Here is an 8,986-nt window from a genome sequence, read left to right on the forward strand (position 1 = left end):
TTTAAAAAGCGTCCCGGAACATAAACTGTCTCTAATGGTCTCTTAGCGCCTGCCAGGGGGTAACAGGTCAAACAAGTGGTGACCAGGATGTGCATAGTCATTAAGAATGCTTGTGAATAATCTGAGGTAGCAAGAGTTGGACATGTTGTCTTGGCAGTGCTTATGATTTTCTGCTATTCTGTTCTAGTGTTATTGACCCTCTAAAAAGTTCTCCTGTCTGAAGCTTAGCAACCGCCACACCACATTAAGATACATTATGCTTGTATGGTCTCAATGGAGCAGCAGCCACCACCATCTCTTCTTCCATATTTCTTTTCCTGAATGCTCTTTGAAAGTGTAGTTGTTGCTGTGCCTTCTTAACAACTTTGTGTTTGCAGACAAGAAGAAGTCATCTGAGATACGGTTTCCGAGGAATCCTATAAAGTCAGTGATCAGTTTCTTTATTTTTGTGGTGTTCAGTGTCAGATTGTTTACTGTACACAACAATGTCAATCTCTGGGCCTCATCTCTGTAGGCTGGTTCATCTTCTCCTGAGATGAGTCCAACCACAGCACCAGCAGACCTAGAAGTGCTTCCTCCTGGTTCCACTGTGATTTGTGTCCAGAGCCCAGGGCTAATTTTTGAGCAACAAAAACACTTTCTCCTGATACAAATAGAATATAATAAAGGTTAACAGAAATTGGATGTATAAAATCAAATTGAGATGGAGATTATTTGCCAGCCAACAGAAAAAGCTATGGTAGATCTACAGAAATATTGACTATATCTGTGCAAAGATGGCAAGTGTGTTATGCATCTCTTCAGTTTTGATCATTTTAGCTGTTGCCACAATTTAATGAAAGGGACCCTTTTGGTGTTGTCAAAGTGTTGCCAAGGTGATGTCCTGACCTGATGCAGATTGCACTATAATGCCACAGTGTATTCTTATGGAAAAGTGCAGGAAACGTAATGCCAAATACAACCGGCCATGCTTATAGCTTATGAGCTTATATCAGAGGTGTATCGCCAGGTCCTGGGAGGGGGCAAATGGCGAAATGTATGTCAAATCTCTTGGATATCTAATTAACTGTTTTAAATGCTGGTTAACTGTATTTGATATGACTATTTCTGTTCATTTGTGTGTTATGGTTGTTGTGGTGGAGTTTTAGAATATGCTTCAAGGTCAAATGTAACATAATGACAAACATGTCATCACTGCTGACTATGCAGCCAAGCTGTTAGGGATAGTATGTGCTCTGCTCTTGCTTTCTCAGCTCAATGTTTATGACTCATGAGGGGTCTGATGCAGCGGAACCTGAGGATAGCTTGTTGTACGGTCATTTGAAAAATTCTGAGGCCCTGAATCACTTGAACAAGCTGTTGTTTTACTTGGCTGAGTTCAAGCATACAGAGCTGTCTGAACTGATATGGAGATACCCGTTTGTTTGGTGACAACCCTTTTTGCATTGTTTAGATCAAGCACAGAATTGATGTTGGAGACATGCATCAGATTAAACAACGATCCTATCATGTCACGAGAGAAGTTTAAAAACTTATACTCTGAAATCACTTACCAGCTGAAAAATAACATTGCTGGGGCATCATTGTCTAGCTGGGGAGTTTGATGGAGACAAAAAGTCAAGGTTCTGTATAGAACTAAGAAAAGCTCATACAGACTTGCTTCCACTGGGTTGACTGTATAGATCAGGTGGGGTTTTCACTTGCAATAATTGCAAGGAGATGTGATTTGTTCAAGAGATACTGGCAGGTACCTGTGTCTAAGTATGCACACTTGTTATACCATCTCTTAGCTATTCTTATGAAGTGATGTCATTTGGTATAAGAACAATTCCAAGCTATGTTCCAGCACCTGATGCTTCTTGTTGTGCCAGGGTTAAAGGTTTGTTGTGTTTATCTTGGTAATTTAGTAATTCACAGCGACACTCGGAACTTTCACCCGCAGTCCACCTGTGTGCTATTTTAACAGCTGGATGAGACGTGACCCACCATCCGTCTAGCAAAGAGTGAGTTTGCTATGATAACCATGACATATCAGAACTGACCATGACACTCCAAACTAAGGTTGTGACAGCTGATTAGTATGGAGGACTAAAAGTGCCAAAATTAAATAAATAAATATATCATTAAATAATTAATTAAATATGTCATTAATTAATTAAAATTGGAATTAAATATTTCATTAATTAATTAAAATTGGAATTAAATATGTCATTAATTAATTAAAATTGGAATTAAATACATAAATGTGTTATTAAATATGTCATTAATTTATTAAAATAACAATTATTTTAAGTAAAAAACATATTTCATTATTCCACGATTTAATTAATTATTTCATGGTCCTTGTGTTGCAGTGGATCATGAATTAATTTTATCTGTCAACCTTGCCCGTCAAAGTCCGTGGGCGGGACTAACGTGAATTTAGTCTAATCCACTGCTTTTGTCTGCCTTGAAACCGGAAGTAGAAGTCTTTCTAAACATGGAGGCTGTGTAGAGGGAGAGTCGCTGTGAACTTTCTAGAGAGTTGGTGAGAGATATTTTAGACCTTGCAGAGTATGTGGAAGCAGGACCTGCTTACCGCGAGCATGTAGCGTGTAAAGCAGAGGAATTTATTGACGTTGTTGAAGTTATTTCCGCACTTTCCGACCAAGATGTTGACCGTAGAGTGACTGCAAATTTAGAGGAAGTACTCCGCCGGTTTTCTGGTACCAGGGTGCAACAGGAGCACACACAGGGACCAGGGCGTTTGGCATACCGAGGGAAGTTCTGGAACATCACGTTCTTTGTGGATTACCAGCCTGTCAAATTGCAGCGATGCTCGGAGTGTCGAGCGCTTTTCCTTTAGGACCTACTCGGCGCGGCACGGCTCCGCTCGTCTTTGTTTAGCCGCGATTCCACAAGCATCTACTCGGCACGGTACGGCTCGTCTCATCTTTGTTTGCGAGCGTTTCCATACGGACTAATTTTCAGCACCTTCTCGGCTGAGGTTCCCAGCGAGCTGAGATGAGCCGATAATGTGACGTTTACATAGTGCAGCCCACTGATAGGGCAGGGAGTGACGACACAGAGCAACTTCAGCACGAAAACAAAATCCTGCATTAAAAAATGACTGTAAACAGCGATGGTGTGCATTGCTCTTCACGAAACTCTCTGTTCTTCATAATTTTAATATGACAGCCAGACCTGTACCGTGGGTGAATGAAGAGGTCGAGACTTTGTCTTTGGTGGTGGACCAAAGAATACAGAGAGAGCTGGACGGAGAAAGTTTATCAGGAGGTCTCTGAGCGGATGGCCGCTCACATATACAGTAGACTGTATATAAAGAGGACAGAAGCAGTGTAGGGAGAAGCTGAAAAAGCTCAAAAGTGACTATTGGTCCACCCAGGACCACAACGGCCGGCGTGGGTCAACCAGGAGGAGTTGGAAGAGGTTTAATGGAAGCTATTTACTGGCACCGCACCGGCGAGCAACAGGAGGGAGACTCAGCCGCTGCATGTTGGAGACGTTCGAGGACGGTGAGTGTTTTGTGACTTCAAGAAACTTATACATCATTTATTCCATTGGTGGCAAGCTTCTTTTAAGCAAACAAGTATTTTTAGAAAGTAACGTCGTTGTCTCCTGTAGCAGACAATAAGATAGCTAGTTAGCCATCAGCGCTAGCTAATTAGCCATCAGCGCTAACTCCGTGCTCTGCTTGTATTTCGTGCTGCTGTTTCTAACGTTTAGCTCTCAGAAGCTAATACTTCAGTCAGCATGCCGTGTTTTTCTTGTACTTAGAGTGAGTGTTTATTTCTGTTCAAGAATCCCTTTCCACATGCGAAGCCTACTCCACCTCCGTCGCGGAGCCCCCGGCTGCCCTGCCTCCTCTCCACCAGCTGCAGCGGCTCCTCTCCAGCACCAGCTCGGACACCGACACCAGCACGTCACAGCAACGTCTTATCACCGGTAAGACACGGTAAACAGAGAGCATGGTTGATTTTCGTATTATTATTACTACAGGTGTAAATGCCTGCAAGCATGATCAGAACAACGAGACCAATGACCAAGAATTGAGGCAGGTGTAAATGCAAACTGTGCAGCAGCCAGCTCAGGAACGCCTGATGAAAGCTACATGTAGCTACAGTGACACATAAACACAACACATGCAGCTGCATTTATTTTCCATTGATTTAACAAGTAAGTCACTCTAATTAATTTACGTTCTGGTGCGGTGTAGTATTGCAACCATTCTTCTTATAGTCACTAGGTAGCTGTGAAACTGAATGAAAATATACATAAAAATGAGAAAACACAGCTCTTCTTAGCAACTCCAAAATGTGCACAGGATGAAATGAAGTTCACACCACGTCGTTTTTGTTTGTGGTGGAGCAGTTACTGCTTGTGCTTTGGTTAAAGCGAAGAGTGCCAGAAGTTTATTAAAGTATCAAAGACATGATCATGATTGAAAATGGATGGACGGGTGGCTAAACACATCACATCATAGCTGTGGAGTCCTTCCAGCTCCTGGGGACTACAATCTCTCAGGACCTCCTGAAAAAGGCTCAGCAGAGGATGTATTTCCTACAACAGCTGAGGAGACATGGCCTGCCACATGAGCTGTTGATCCAGTTCTACACTGCAGTCATCCGATCTGTCCTGTGCACCTCTGGATCAACCACACAGCAGGACAGAAACAGACTACAGCCCATAGTACGGACTGCAGAAAACATCATCAGAGACCCCACTCACCCTGGACATTTGGACTACAGAGCCCTGTACACAAAAATCACCACTACTGTGTTTATAGCAATTACCATTTTGCTAATGTGTTCATACATTCCAGTCTAGCTGTACATTTCTGTTTTTATTGTGTTCTATTTTACTACTATTTCTTTTTCCTCCCTGTTCCTCTTTCTATTGTTTATTTTTTATTATTCTCTTCCATATTCCTAGGATGACTCTGATCACTTTTCTGTCTTTGGTCTAGGCAAGAGGAAAAGGGGCAACAGAAAATTGGACCTTCCTAGCGTACTTGTGGAGATGCAGGCTGAGGAGGAGTGGAGTCATGCCCAGCATGATGAGAACATCTGGTTGCTCCTCAGCGAGGCAAGAGAGAATGAAGCTGCCTTGCAGCGGGAGGAGATGGCCCAGAATACTGCCTTCAACCAGTCATTCCTGGGTGTGCTGGGGCAGCTGGGGTAGCTGGGTAGGCAGTGGGCAGCCGGCGAGTGTGAGCGAGTCCACCTCCCATAGACTTGAGATTTACAAGTGCTGGTCATATAATTAGAATATCACGAAAAAGCTTGTCTTTTGGACAACTGTCAGGTCAGTAGTCTTCCCCATGATTGTGTAGCCTACAGAACTAGGCTGAGAGACCATTTAAAGGCCTTTGCAGGTGTTTTGAGTTAATTAGCTGATTAGAGGTGTCTTCAATATTGAACCTTTCTACAATATTCTAATTTTCAGAGATACCAAATTTGAGATTTTTGTTAGTATTCAGGTATAATCATCAAAGTTAAGAGAAATAAACATTTGAAATATATCAGTCTCTGTGTAATGAATGAGTATAATATACAAGTTTCACTTTTTGAATGGAATTACTGAAATAATGAACAACTTTTTTCATGATATTCTAATTATATGACCAGCACCTGTAGTTGTATATAGTTTTACTTTTAGCCCTCCACTGTAGGAGAGGCCCACCACAGTTTGTACTTTGCACATTGTAAATAGTTTTGATTTTGCTGCTGACTAATAAACTATTTTGTGACTTATGTGATTGCATCATAACTTTTCATTTTGTCTGTTAAGACACTGGTAGGAAAAGAGTCAACAGTCTGAACCAAACAATTCTATATTCCCTAATAATGTATTTGTGTTTAATGGGATTTAACATGTTTTAACACAAACTCCTTTATGGTTCATAATTCTGGTGACTGAATTACACCAAAGCAATACTGATTTATCAAACTGGAATTTTCTTAAAACAGTTTTAATGTTTTGGCGTTTAATTTTTTATTTAATCTTGCTAACCTTCACAAACAAACAATAGCATAGACACATCTACAAAAGTTTATTGTCAGAATTGCATTAAAGAAAACAATAGCGGTCCGGGGACAGAAAAACACAAGTATAACAAGAAGAATAACTTTGCATGACACGTAGTGCATCAGTGCATCCTGTACATCTCTGCCCTCCTCCTCTACACCTTGTGCCACTGCAGGCTCATGTGCTGCTGCTTCAGGTAAATCCCATGAAGTCTCATCAGAGAGCATCTGAAACACATACACAGCATACATGTTTTAATACCTAATAGCGATAAACTGCAGCTATTACAGGACTGATACACGATAGCTAGCGAACTAGCATTAGCTTACCCTCATATGTCGTCTCGTTCATATCCTCTTGTCTTCGGCTTGATACTGCTGTATCACCTCCCAAACTCTCCTGTGTGTCTCCTCAGTGTTTCGACTCGCCGCTCTCAGCTTTCTCCGACTCTTCTATTACTCTGAATCTGACAGAAAGCCACAGACCGAGCAGCAGGTGAACCATCGCCTCCATGTACATTGTTGCATTGCGTTTGTGTCGCACAGAAATGACGGTAAGGGACTTTCGGGCCACCGTGCTATGACGACTCAACCCACGATGAGGTGGTACTCAATGTAATGGAAAAACAACTAAACCGAGACGAGCCGTGGCGCGCCGAGTAGATGCTAAAGGAAATGCTAAAGGAAAATTTGTCTTGCACCGCATGTATCAACATTTGGGAAAGAGGACCGAGTCTTTAGCGGTTGCTAATAAAGTTTTGTTTTATTGAGTATCCAAACCAACGTAGAGGTGAATAGCGCCACCCAGTGTATCGGAATGTGTTCACAAGCTCTGCGTCAATCCATTATCTGGAATCGATTTGCCTTGACTTGATGTGCAGGGTAACCAATCAGGTGTTAGGATCCGCCCACCGACTTTGACGGGCGAGGTTGACAGATAAAATAAATTCATGATCCACTGCAACACAAGGACCATGAAATAATTAATTAAATAGTGAAATAATGAAATATGTTTTTTACTTAAAATGAATTGGTATTTTAATGAATTAATGACATATTTAATAACACATTTATGTATTTAATTCCAATTTTAATTAATTAATGACATATTTAATTCCAATTTTAATTAATTAATGACATATTTAATTATTTAATGATATATTTATTTAATAACACATTTAAGTATTTAATTCCAATTTTAATTAATTAATGAAATATTTAATTCCAATTTTAATTAATTAATGACATATTTAATTAATTATTTAATGATGTATTTATTTATTTAATTTTGGCACTTTTAGTCCTCCATAGTTAGCATTCACCGTCTACAAAAAAAGCAGAACTGAGGTAAAGTTTGTTTGGTCACCTGAATGTCATAAAGTAAAAAGTATCTGTTCTTCACCTGTTTTAACACCTGGTATTATGTTGAAGGTAGAGTGCAGCCAGGTGGAAGCTAATGCTCCCTTGCTACAGATAGATGACCAGGGTGTAGTAAAGCAGTAATTTTTAGTCTTCATAAAAGTAGAACTGTTGCCAGGTTAACACCTCACTGACAAAGAATGAAAAAGAACTGGCATTCATTTAGACTTTGCAACTTTTTGACGTAAATGTCGCAGCAGAACAAACACCACACAGAGTCTCAGATGTCCAAATCATAGATTGAGGAGATGGGCTTTGTTATGACCTTGACAACAAGCATAATGAAGGAGCAGACAACATCACAGAAGATGCATTTTCATGTGCCATTCTTGCTTTGGGGGCTGTACAGTGGCTTGGCAGTTAGCACTTTGGCCTTGCAGCTAGAAGATCCCCGGTTTGTGTCCCCACCTCCCGAATCTTTCTGCATGGAGTTTACATGTTCTCCCTGTGCATGTCCCACAGTCCAAAAACATGCTGAGGTTAATTGGTAACTCTAAATTGTCTGTAGGCGTGAATATGAGTGTGATTGTTTGTCTCTATGTGTATCCGTATTAGACTGGTGGCCTGTCCAGGTGTCCCCTGCCTTCACCCTAAGTCAGCTGGGATAGACTCCAACCCCCCACGACCCTGATGAGGAGTATAGATAATGGATGGATTCTTGCTGTGGTCTGAGCGAACATATATATATATATATATATATATATATATATATATATATATATATATATATATATATTTTTTTTTTTTTTTTTTTTTTTTTTTAAAGATACTTCAGTAAATGATAAAATACAATCATGGACAAAAGTATTGGCACCCCTGGAATTTTTTTTTCCAGAAAATACAACATTTCTCCCAGAAATTGTTGCAGTCACAAATGTTGTTGGTATACATGTGTTTATTCTTTCATGTGCATTGGAAAACCACAAAAAAACGGAAGAAAAAAGCCAAAATTGACATAATTTTACACAAAACTCAAAAAATGGGCCAGAAAAAATTGTTGGCACCCTTTTTAAAACTGTGGGTAAATCATTTTATTTCAAGCATGTGATGCTTGTTTAAACTTACCTGTGGGAAGTAACAGGTGCTGGCAATATAGAAATCACATCTGAAGCCAGTCAGAATGTATAAAAGTTGACTCAAGCTTTTGTTGTGTGACTGTGTGTCACACTAAGCATGGAGAAGAGACAGAAGAGCCAAGAAGTGCCTGAGGACTTAAGAAGCAAAATTGTGGAAAAATAAGAACAATCTCAAGGTTACAAGACCATCTCCAGAGATTTTGAAGTTCCTGTGTCCACTGTGTGTAATATAATCAAAAAGTTTATAACCCATTGAAGAGAGAGAGAGAGAGATACTGATGAAAGAATGCAATGCAGGATAATTTGAATGGTGGATAAACATCCTCAGTCAACTTCCACACAAATTCAGGTTGTCCTGCAGACTCAGGGTGCAAAAGTGTCAGCTTGGACCATAGGTCATCATCTGAATGAGAAGAAGTGCTACGGCAGGAGACTGAGGAGAACCCCACTGCTGACAAAGAGACA

At 40.3% G+C, this 8,986-nt stretch overlaps 1 long non-coding RNA gene across 1 annotated transcript; it reads right to left on the reverse strand.

Moving 5' to 3' along the window:
- Positions 1-6,033: 6,033 nt before the first annotated feature.
- On the reverse strand, positions 6,034-7,337 carry LOC129349707 (uncharacterized). The gene is made up of 2 exons (XR_008602820.1): positions 6,357-7,337; positions 6,034-6,254 (listed from the first exon to the last, which is right to left on the reverse strand). It is a non-coding gene; the product is annotated as an uncharacterized LOC129349707 (long non-coding RNA).
- Between the last annotated feature and the right edge of the window lie 1,649 nt (positions 7,338-8,986).

This window comes from Amphiprion ocellaris, chromosome 9 (assembly GCF_022539595.1).
Source record: "Amphiprion ocellaris isolate individual 3 ecotype Okinawa chromosome 9, ASM2253959v1, whole genome shotgun sequence".
NCBI classification, from domain to species: domain Eukaryota; kingdom Metazoa; phylum Chordata; class Actinopteri; family Pomacentridae; genus Amphiprion; species Amphiprion ocellaris.